Below are 9,036 nucleotides of genomic sequence, written 5' to 3'. Positions count from 1 at the left end.
AAAAGAGACAGGCGTAGTAGGCTTACAGAGAAGAGCCAGCCTACCGTATGTCTTAGAATATAAGCACTAAGACTTATAAAGAGCCTTCTCTGTTGCAGCTCCAGCCCTCTGGAATGATCTCCCCGTCGAGATCCGGACCCTTACTACCCTCCCAGCCTTCCGCAAAGCCACCAAGTCCTGGCTGCTCCAGCAGGCCGGGGGTGAGGAGGCTTGTGAAACATCCAGCCCCACGGAATTGTGAATGTTGCGGTTTTGTTTTTAAAGTGTTGTCTTTGTCCAGTTTTCCCCTTCCCTTGTCTATTGTGAGCCGCCCGGAGTCCTTCGGGAGTGGGCGGCATACAAGACAAATAAATACAAATACAAATTGCAATACAAATACTAAGTGCAAAAAAAACAGATTCAGAAAGTTGGCTTCCCTTTTTGTAATTGCCTGCTTAATTTTCTACCTACATTTTTGATAACTGATATTCACGTTGACCCAAAAAGCCCATCATAGAAAGAAACGCTCCCTATGAACTTTGTGGGGTTTCCATGGAATGAAGTTTGATCTTTTTCTCAACCATACAGTAGCATATTCTTTCTAAGGAGGATATAATCAAGATAGTCCACAATTGCCTATCAATCTAACAGTATGGCGATTGACAATCTCTTTATATTTCAACTCTAACTCTTTCAGTCTTAAAGGTTTGGTGAGGAGAAATCCAAAAATTCTTTTAAAGAGGAAAAAAATGCTTGCACAATTGCACCCATTGAGACATGTATATATACACAACACACAGAGAAACAAACTTAACAAAGGGCTAAGTCTGCCAACCAACTAACTAAGTAACACACTCTCTCTCTCTCTCTCTCAGAGAGGGAGAGAGAGAGAAAAAGAGAGAGAGAGAATCCCTCCTTCCTTCAGCCCAACACTCTTGCTGGCATCCTGGACGGATGAGAGGGCTGCAGAGGGTTTCCTCGAGTCTCCTTGAGTCTAGGGCAGTGAGTCATTCGATGGGAAAGTTGCCTCTTGGAAGGAATGACCCGGATTGGCTCTCGCTTCATCTCTCCTGCTTTGTCTCTCCTGCCTCTTTGCTTCTCCATTCAGTCTTTGGGCGGCAGATCGAAAGCGGAAGCTCACGTTCTCCCTCCTCCTTCCCCTCCTCCTCCTCCCTCCCTTCCTCTCTCTCTCTCTCAAATGGCAAATCCAAGCAGACACTGCTGGGAGCCGGCCCAGTCCCATGCCTTCTCCCAACCCCCACACCCCTTCTCTCAGCTACTTCCTGCCATGATTGCTGTATCCAGGCTGGCTCTCCCCTCCTATTATCATGGAAAGCGTCTCACAAAAACCACTGGGCGGCAGTTGGAAACTGCTGCGCGGTGTTTTGTTGCCACCTGCACGGCCGCTCACCCGCGCACCTTAGAGGGAACAGTGGTGGCAGCCCCTCAAATATTGGAAGGCTGCTATTGTCAGATCCCTAAAAGTGATACTGCCATTCAATTGGGAGGAGGGGAGCCTCGGAGTTAAACCATTAGCTACATCTGTAACAACTGAGTTTTACAACTTTACAACTGGTTTCCTGTCACTGGGAGACTGAAGGTCCCAACATCTCTGGAGGGGTGTTTATGATAGCCATTGGGATATATTACTTTAATGTCTAACTAGAGATAGCCATGGGAACGTGTGTTTTATTGACTCCCAGGGCAGGAGAGTTAAGGAAGCATCTTTACACTTGTGTATTGGTCAGAATCTGCATTCGGACAAAGGGGAGGGGTCATTATCAGCTTAATCCCATTTGCATGGCCTAAAGGTTTTTAGATGCTGCTTCACCTCTAATGGTTTCCATCCTGCCTGATTAAAGGTTCCTTTTGAAATAATCTGTCTCAAGAGTCTTTACTTTCTCAAGTTAGGGAGGGGTCATTACAGCGATCATGTCTTCCCTGGTTCTTCTCTATCCCTCTGTAATGCAATTTAGGATTGCATTGGCTTTTTTGGCTGCCGCTGCACACTGCTGGCTCATATTTGGCTGGTTGTCCACTAAGACTCCTGTTGGAAGGGACCTTGGAGTGTGAACGTTCTTCAAATATTGGTAGATTGGACTTGTGTAGAGGCAAAAAAAAAATTGGACTAAAATACATACGTGGCTGGAAAAGACAATACAACAACACGTTGACTTAAAACCTGAAATATTTTTCTTGGGGATTTTACCAGAAAACTCTAGTAAAGAAAATGTATATTTGATTATCCATGTTATAAGAGCAGCTAGGATCGTATTTGCACAAAATTGGAAAATGAAGAGATCCCTACAGAGGAGAATGTGATTAGGAAAATACTAGAATATGCTGTAGGTTTCAGAAATCCATCACAGCACTGGTGTCCAAAATGCCTGTCCGCCTTAGGCAGAGTTTATTTGGCTTTTATACAGTTTTAACAAGCACAGCAAAAGCATCTTATTGGTGCATTTTCCTTGTCAATATCTAAGTCCGTCCCAGCCAGAGTTGAATCTCACATAACTCCCTGGAACGGCCTGTACGGTAAGCTCATAGGTTAAAAAGGTAAACAGCCACTGAGATCATGGTAGTTTGCTGAGCATGTCTTTACCTAACCTTTCCTCTCCTTCCTACTGTGGAAAGTTATCACCCAGCCCTCTACCAGAGAAATGAAATATCCTAGGAAATGTTGAAAAGTCAGAATATTATATTTCCCTGGGTGTGAAAGGGAGAAACGTTTTCAAGAGACACTTCCTGCAGCTTCCTGCCTCCCCCCCCCTTTTTTGTCAATGGGCCATTAAGAAGGCCAAGCTAGTCCCTTTACATAATAAAGAGTTCTCCACTTCAGCTCCAGCGGGATGGGATTAAGACATGATAATACTGGCCCTTTACCCAACTCACCACATGGCATCTGAGAGCTCAACTAAACCTGGATTCAAAACACACCCTAGAAAGTTGTCCCTGCATGGCCCCATGGGAGTCTGACAACCAATCAGAATGCAAGATCAAGATCAAAGGCCAGAGAGGGCATAAAACCAGGGACTCAGCATCTCAGTCCTCCCTTCTCTTTTCTCCACCAACATTGAAGCATGTGATCACCTTTTCTGGTCAGGGCTCAAGCCATGTGGCCCTGTCCACCAATAAACCCTCTTTCCAAGCAGCCTCCATGTCTCCAGTGTCTTTTCCCCCACTTGGAGCCGAACCCAGGAGGAGATTTCTTCCAACACTACAATGTGCAGAAATGAACAGATTGACACTGGCTATCAAAGAGAAAGAACAAATAGATCATTACACAATTTGGGAATCATTTTACTGATGGTTAGAGAATAGACATAAGAATTTATAGTGAAAGATGTTGTGCAAAATATAGAAAATGTATTTAATAGTTAATATAATTAATAGAGTTAAATAGAGTTAAATAAATTATGATGGGGATTGTTATAGTATCAAACATTGAAGGTATTGGAAATTAAGCTAAGAATAGATGAAGTAATGAATCTCATTGTAAATCTTAATTGTTGGCGCAAAATATTTGTACCCAGATGATACACTGTTTAATGGAAAATGGGCTGCTTATATTAAAATAAAAACAATTATTTTAAAAAAAGGTTGGTAAAGTTTTGGGACCAAGATGGGCTGCCTGTAGTTTAAGGTCAACCCTATCTGTGTGGCATGCTTATCCAGCCCTACATCAGTATTTTCATTCAAATAAAAAAATGCTCAGGTATGGCTGCCTGACCTGAAAATATATCTTTTATAATTGATTTGGCATTGATGATCGATATTCTATATGAAATTTCTCTTCTGTCAAATGCACTGCAAGCAAGAAATATAGACTTCCTAAAGGCTGATAAACCTTTGATGAGACCAATTAAATCGTTCGAAATGAGTAAACTGAATCCATGATTTATGATGATAAAAATGTACCCCTGTATATCTGATGATTTCTGACTTTATATATAATTGAAAGCGGTGATGCACCGATGTTTGTAACCAAACGACATGCTATACACTTATGTAATTGATGGTATTTTTTATGTTATGTGTATGTTTTTCTGTGTTTGTTTTAAAAATAAAAATAAAATTCTTTTTTTTTAAAAGTGGAAGGAGCCGCTACTTCCTTGGCTGTGGCTCAGAGCAAGAGACGTGTGAGAGAGAGAGAGAGGGAATGAGGGAAGTTGAGAAGTGCATACAGGAGGAAATGAGTTTCATTAAATTTCTCCTGGTCAGCAGCTGTTGATGGCCAACAATTCCGCCCTTTGTCCTAAAAAGAGGGGAGCACTAATACGTTTCTCATGGTTGATGCTGGTTATAATCCAGCCAGTTGGACCCTCTGGGCCTCCAGGAGGTCTTCAGCATGACTTCTTCTCTATCCCAGGCAGGAGCTGCTGCCCCCCAAAATTAACTGGCTGTCCTCTCTTTTTGCCGTCTATCAGACCACAGGCCGCCTTTGTGACTTCAACTGAGGAGGAGAGCGAGCTCCGCGCAGAGAAGCGAAGAAAGTGGGAGGGGGGATCCGTTCGGGGGGGCGGGGGGGGGGTGCAGCTCAAGCGGGGCTAGCTATTTGCGATGGGTCAGAAAACCCCACAGCGCTGGGGGTAAAACCGGCTCTGCGGCTGCCAGGGAGGGAGCGAAGGGGAAAGGCATCCGGTAAGAGCGGGGAGGGCTGTGTGTGTGAGCATACATGACTCAGCGTGACTCATCAGCTGCGAATTTAACAGCAAAAGTGGCCGAGTGGGGATTTCAGAGCAGATTTCAGCTCTGCGCTAAATGGGCAGAGAAAGCAGCGGATGTTTTGGGCTGAAGTCTGATGGCCTCGGGGTGCGGGTGTAAAAGGCACAGGTATATTATATAGAATAGAATAACCGAGTTGGAAGGGACCTTGGAGGTCTTCTAGTCCAACCCCCTGCTTAGTCAGGAAACAGACAAATGGATATCCAACATCTTCTTAAAAACTTCCAGTATTGGAGCATTCACAACTTCTGGAGGCAAATTGTTCCACTGATTAATTGTTCTCACTGTCAGGAAATTTCTCCTTATTTCTAGGCTGCTTCTCTCCTTTATTAGTTTCCACCCATTGCTTCTTGTCCTGCCCTCAGGTGCCTTGGAGAATAGCTTGACTCCCTCTTCTTTGTGGCAGCCTCTCAGATATTGGAACACTGGTATCCTTTCTTCCCTGGTCCTTCTTTTCATTAAACAAGACATACCCAGTTCCTGCAACCGTTCTTTATGTTTCAGCCTCCAGTCCCCTAATCCTCTTTATTGCTCTTCTCTGCACTCTTTCTAGAGTCTCCACACCTTTTTTACATCATGGCGACCAAAACTGGATGCAGTATTCCAAGTGTGGCCTTACTAAGGCTTTATAATGTGGTATTAACACTTGACATAGAGTGTCAATCAGAAGCAACTAAAGACTAAAACCTTCCTTGTATTGTGTTTATGTCCCTCATTCATACATTGATAACAGAAGATGAAAAATAGAGGAAGCCAATTGAAACAAAGGAGACAATGGAGGGACTTTGAATATAGATATTCGGCGCTTGTTTTTACTTCCTTGCTCAGATATAAATAGGAATTGATTGCAAATTAAAACACAAAAGTTCTTAAAAGAGGCCGAGGGAAGGACGAGAGAAGGGAGAGGTTTCCTGCTGGAAAAGGAATTTGAGATGGACAGTGAATGTGAGGAAAAGACCAGGCAGGACATGTGTTCCCTCCCCCGCCCCCCACTTTCAGCTGCCACCCACCCAGTCACAAACCCTTCCAGAACCTCACCGCATCAGCTCACTGGCACCAGGGACCCCAGCCCAGCCCACAGGAATAAGAAGGGTGTCTAGTGCAGCAGAATCGCCCTCCGACCACACGCCCCTTCACACCTATGACCGAAGACCCCACTTTGCAGCCAGAGACTGAAAGTCAAGCCGTCAAGCAGTGGCAGAAGAGCAGCAAACTCCACCTGAGTTCTGTGGAAGTTTGTTCCCATCCTACTGCACCCATCCTTGGCTGGAGTAGAAAGCCTATCCCGGCGGGATTTGACTCACTGGCAGTAACCCACTTGTTGGCAATTGTTTGGGGTTTGAGATCCCCCAAAACACTGCTGCAGCTGGATAGGTGGATCCCCTCCCCAGCACTGGTGTTGGGCCATCTGCACCCCAAGTGAAGGGGAACTCCCATTGGTCCCATTCCAGAGTCCAGGTTGTGGGCTGACCCTCATTTTGCTGTATGGAAGGAGCAAGTATCTCTACTCCAGGGCACTATGAAGTCTCAACCTGCGAAGGGGAATGTTGGCTGGGCCAGAGTCCACCTGAGAGGCTCGGTGCTAAGGCAAGGGATCGTCCCACTTATGTTAAATTGTCTAAATTGATCTGGAAGGCCGGCCAGCGACTGACTGTGTGACAGTGGTGGGAATCCCCAATCTTTGGAGCGCAGGATTGGCATCTGCTTTGGCAGTCTCCATTCATGGGCCAAGGCTGATCTTGTACCCATCTGTGGCTCCAACAGCGTCTCCTTAGGGGGGCGTGATTCCTGTGGCTTCCCTTTGCAGGGTCAGGTCCGGCTTCGAGGTTCGCTCAGGAGTCAGCTCTTTGCGCTGGGCTCCCAGCTGGCGTTCCCTCTCTGCGGCCTCCGCAGCTTCCACCATGGCTTGGGAAGGCAAGTAGATGGTCTCGACATAGATCGCCGGGCCGTCATCTATGGCTCCCTCCGTGGACTTCTTCTCTTCCTCCATTTTTCCTGAGTCTTTGCATTACCCAGGTTTGGGTTGATGCTGGGGCTCAGGATCCCAGACAGCACCCTGAGGTTCGGGGTAACTGGTGAGGTATTTTAAAGGAGATTTGGGTTATTAACGTCAGGGTTCCAAATAGCATCCAAAAGTAAATCACAGTCTGAGGCAAAGGATTCCTCAAAGTTCCAATTTATTAAGAGAGCCATGTTGGCACATCTGCGAAAACCCAAATCTGAACGCTTCCAGGTTTTCCCAGTTGAAAGTTCAAGATTCTGCCCCTTCACCCACAAGTCCATCACATGGTCCAAACTTCCCTTCCCATGCTGGCAGCTTCCACCCATACAGTTCTGGCCAGGTGTAGAGACAAAGGATGATCTTGGCTTTCTAGAAAGAATTTTGTTATGGCTACATATCACCGAATTTCCTATAATCCCCCCTCCCATTTTCTCACAAGAGAAAATACATAGGAGAATAATAGAAAGTGTGGCAGGCCTAAAGTCCAAAAAGGAAAAGATGGCTTTTAGGCCGGACAGTAGCAACATCAGAAAAAACAATAGACAATCACAGAGAATATACATATCAATTAAATGCATAAAATATCAAAAATATTAAACCTTACCACACATTGTCAATGAAGGGGAAGCATAAGATAGTATTCATCTTTCAAGAAAGGCAAAGTAGAGTAAAACACACAGGGTTGTTTTACTAGTAAAACACACAGTAAAACACCCAGGGGTACGACCCTAACCACAGTTACCAAGGGGTGTCAGCTCCTTCTGGGGTCCCAGCCAAAGGACCGACCCCGACTATTTTGCCCAGAAGGCACAAATCCATATGTGCATATTTTGCACACAAAAACCCCCAACATATTTCAGAGTTAGCAATGATTCAGTAGGATTACAAATATTTCTGGTAAATTTTGAAATCATCCTAGCTGAAAACTTTGGTTCCTATCTTTTTCTTCTGGTACCTGCTATCATCCATAGGACTTATTGAATCTAATAGATCAATGGGTATATTTCATGATTCTCACAAATACAAATGTTAACAAAAAATGTATATACCGTATTTTTCAAAGTATAAGATGCACCTTTTTCCCTCAAAAAAGAGTGTGAAAATCTGGGTGTGTCTTATACACTGAATACAGCATTTTGTTTGAACATTTTAATCTTTAAAAACAGAAAGGAAAACACAACAAGAAAAAACAAAACACAAAACATACATAATAATATAAAGCAATTATCCAGCCTTCTGTATTGGCTTTCATATTTAGTCTTTCTAGTTCTCCATTTTGCATTGCCTTCCTATTGCATCTCCTTTGTCCTATAATATAACAACAATAGTAGTAACACTTACAATATTATTATTTATATCACCATTATATTAATACATTAAAAATGTATATACCGTATTTTTCAAAGTATAAGATGCACCTTTTTCCCTCAAAAAAGAGAGTGAAAATCTGGGTGTGTCTTATACACTGAATACAGTATTTTTGGCCTCCTGAAACCCCACCCCCTTCACCAAAATGGCCATGCATAGCCTTAAGGGGGCTTCCAGAGTACTCCTGGGGGCTGGAGAGTGCAAAAATGAATGAAAAACAGACCATCTTTTGCTTGTTTTTGCCCCTCCAGGCCCCAGGAGCACTCTATTAGCCTCCTAAAGGCTATGCATGCTCTTTTTTTGACAAAAAACGAGCCCATTTTCATGAAAAATAGGCTGTTTTGCTCGTGCTGTCTGGGTGAGCACTTTGCAGGCTTCTCAAACTTTCTGCATGCTACGTTTTCCACAAAATAATGAGGCTTGCAGAGGGTTTGGGATGCCTGCAGAGTGTAAAAACTTATTTTTAAATTTGCCTCTTTAAAATCTTCAAAGACTTATACTCCGGTGCATCTTATACTCTGAAAAATATGGTAAATAGTTTATCTCAAATTATAACCAAAAAGGAAAAACTAACCACATATCTTTTGGGAAACAAGCGAGGTCACCTGTTTCCCCTGGAAGATTAAAAGGGGAGGGGCTGCTGGACCTTCAGGGGGAATCTTCCATTGGGGCAGGGGCTGAAACAGAAAAGTCACACTTCCGAGGACCCACAGGGGGGCAAAGCTTAACGGAAGAGACCTGGACTGTGCCCACCTTCTCTCCTCTGGAGGGATCATCAAGTCAGGGGGGCTGCCCTACTTTGTCTCATGGATGGGATGGGAGACCACCAGGAATACTTGGAAGGGGAGGATGACCTGGGAAGCAGTTCCAGCACTTGGAAAGAAGTGCAACCCACATCCTGCCCTTCCATAAAGGAAACCATATTGGAGTTGAGAGTGGTTGCTTTACCCCCCAAAAGAGGG

General features: G+C 44.3%; 1 protein-coding gene across 2 annotated transcripts in view; it reads left to right on the top strand.

Moving 5' to 3' along the window:
- Positions 1-9,036, top strand: part of LOC106552957 (major histocompatibility complex class I-related protein 1-like) — a 554,120-nt gene that overhangs the window by 339,204 nt on the left and 205,880 nt on the right. The window lies entirely within an intron of this gene.

This window comes from Thamnophis sirtalis, unplaced genomic scaffold (genome assembly GCF_051295495.1).
Source record: "Thamnophis sirtalis isolate CommonGarterSnake01/CBP01778 unplaced genomic scaffold, rThaSir2_p1.2 scaffold_3, whole genome shotgun sequence".
In the NCBI taxonomy this organism is placed as follows: domain Eukaryota; kingdom Metazoa; phylum Chordata; class Lepidosauria; order Squamata; family Natricidae; genus Thamnophis; species Thamnophis sirtalis.
The sequence above is the reverse complement of the archived record's forward strand: the minus strand, read 5'-3'. Positions and strand labels throughout refer to the sequence as shown.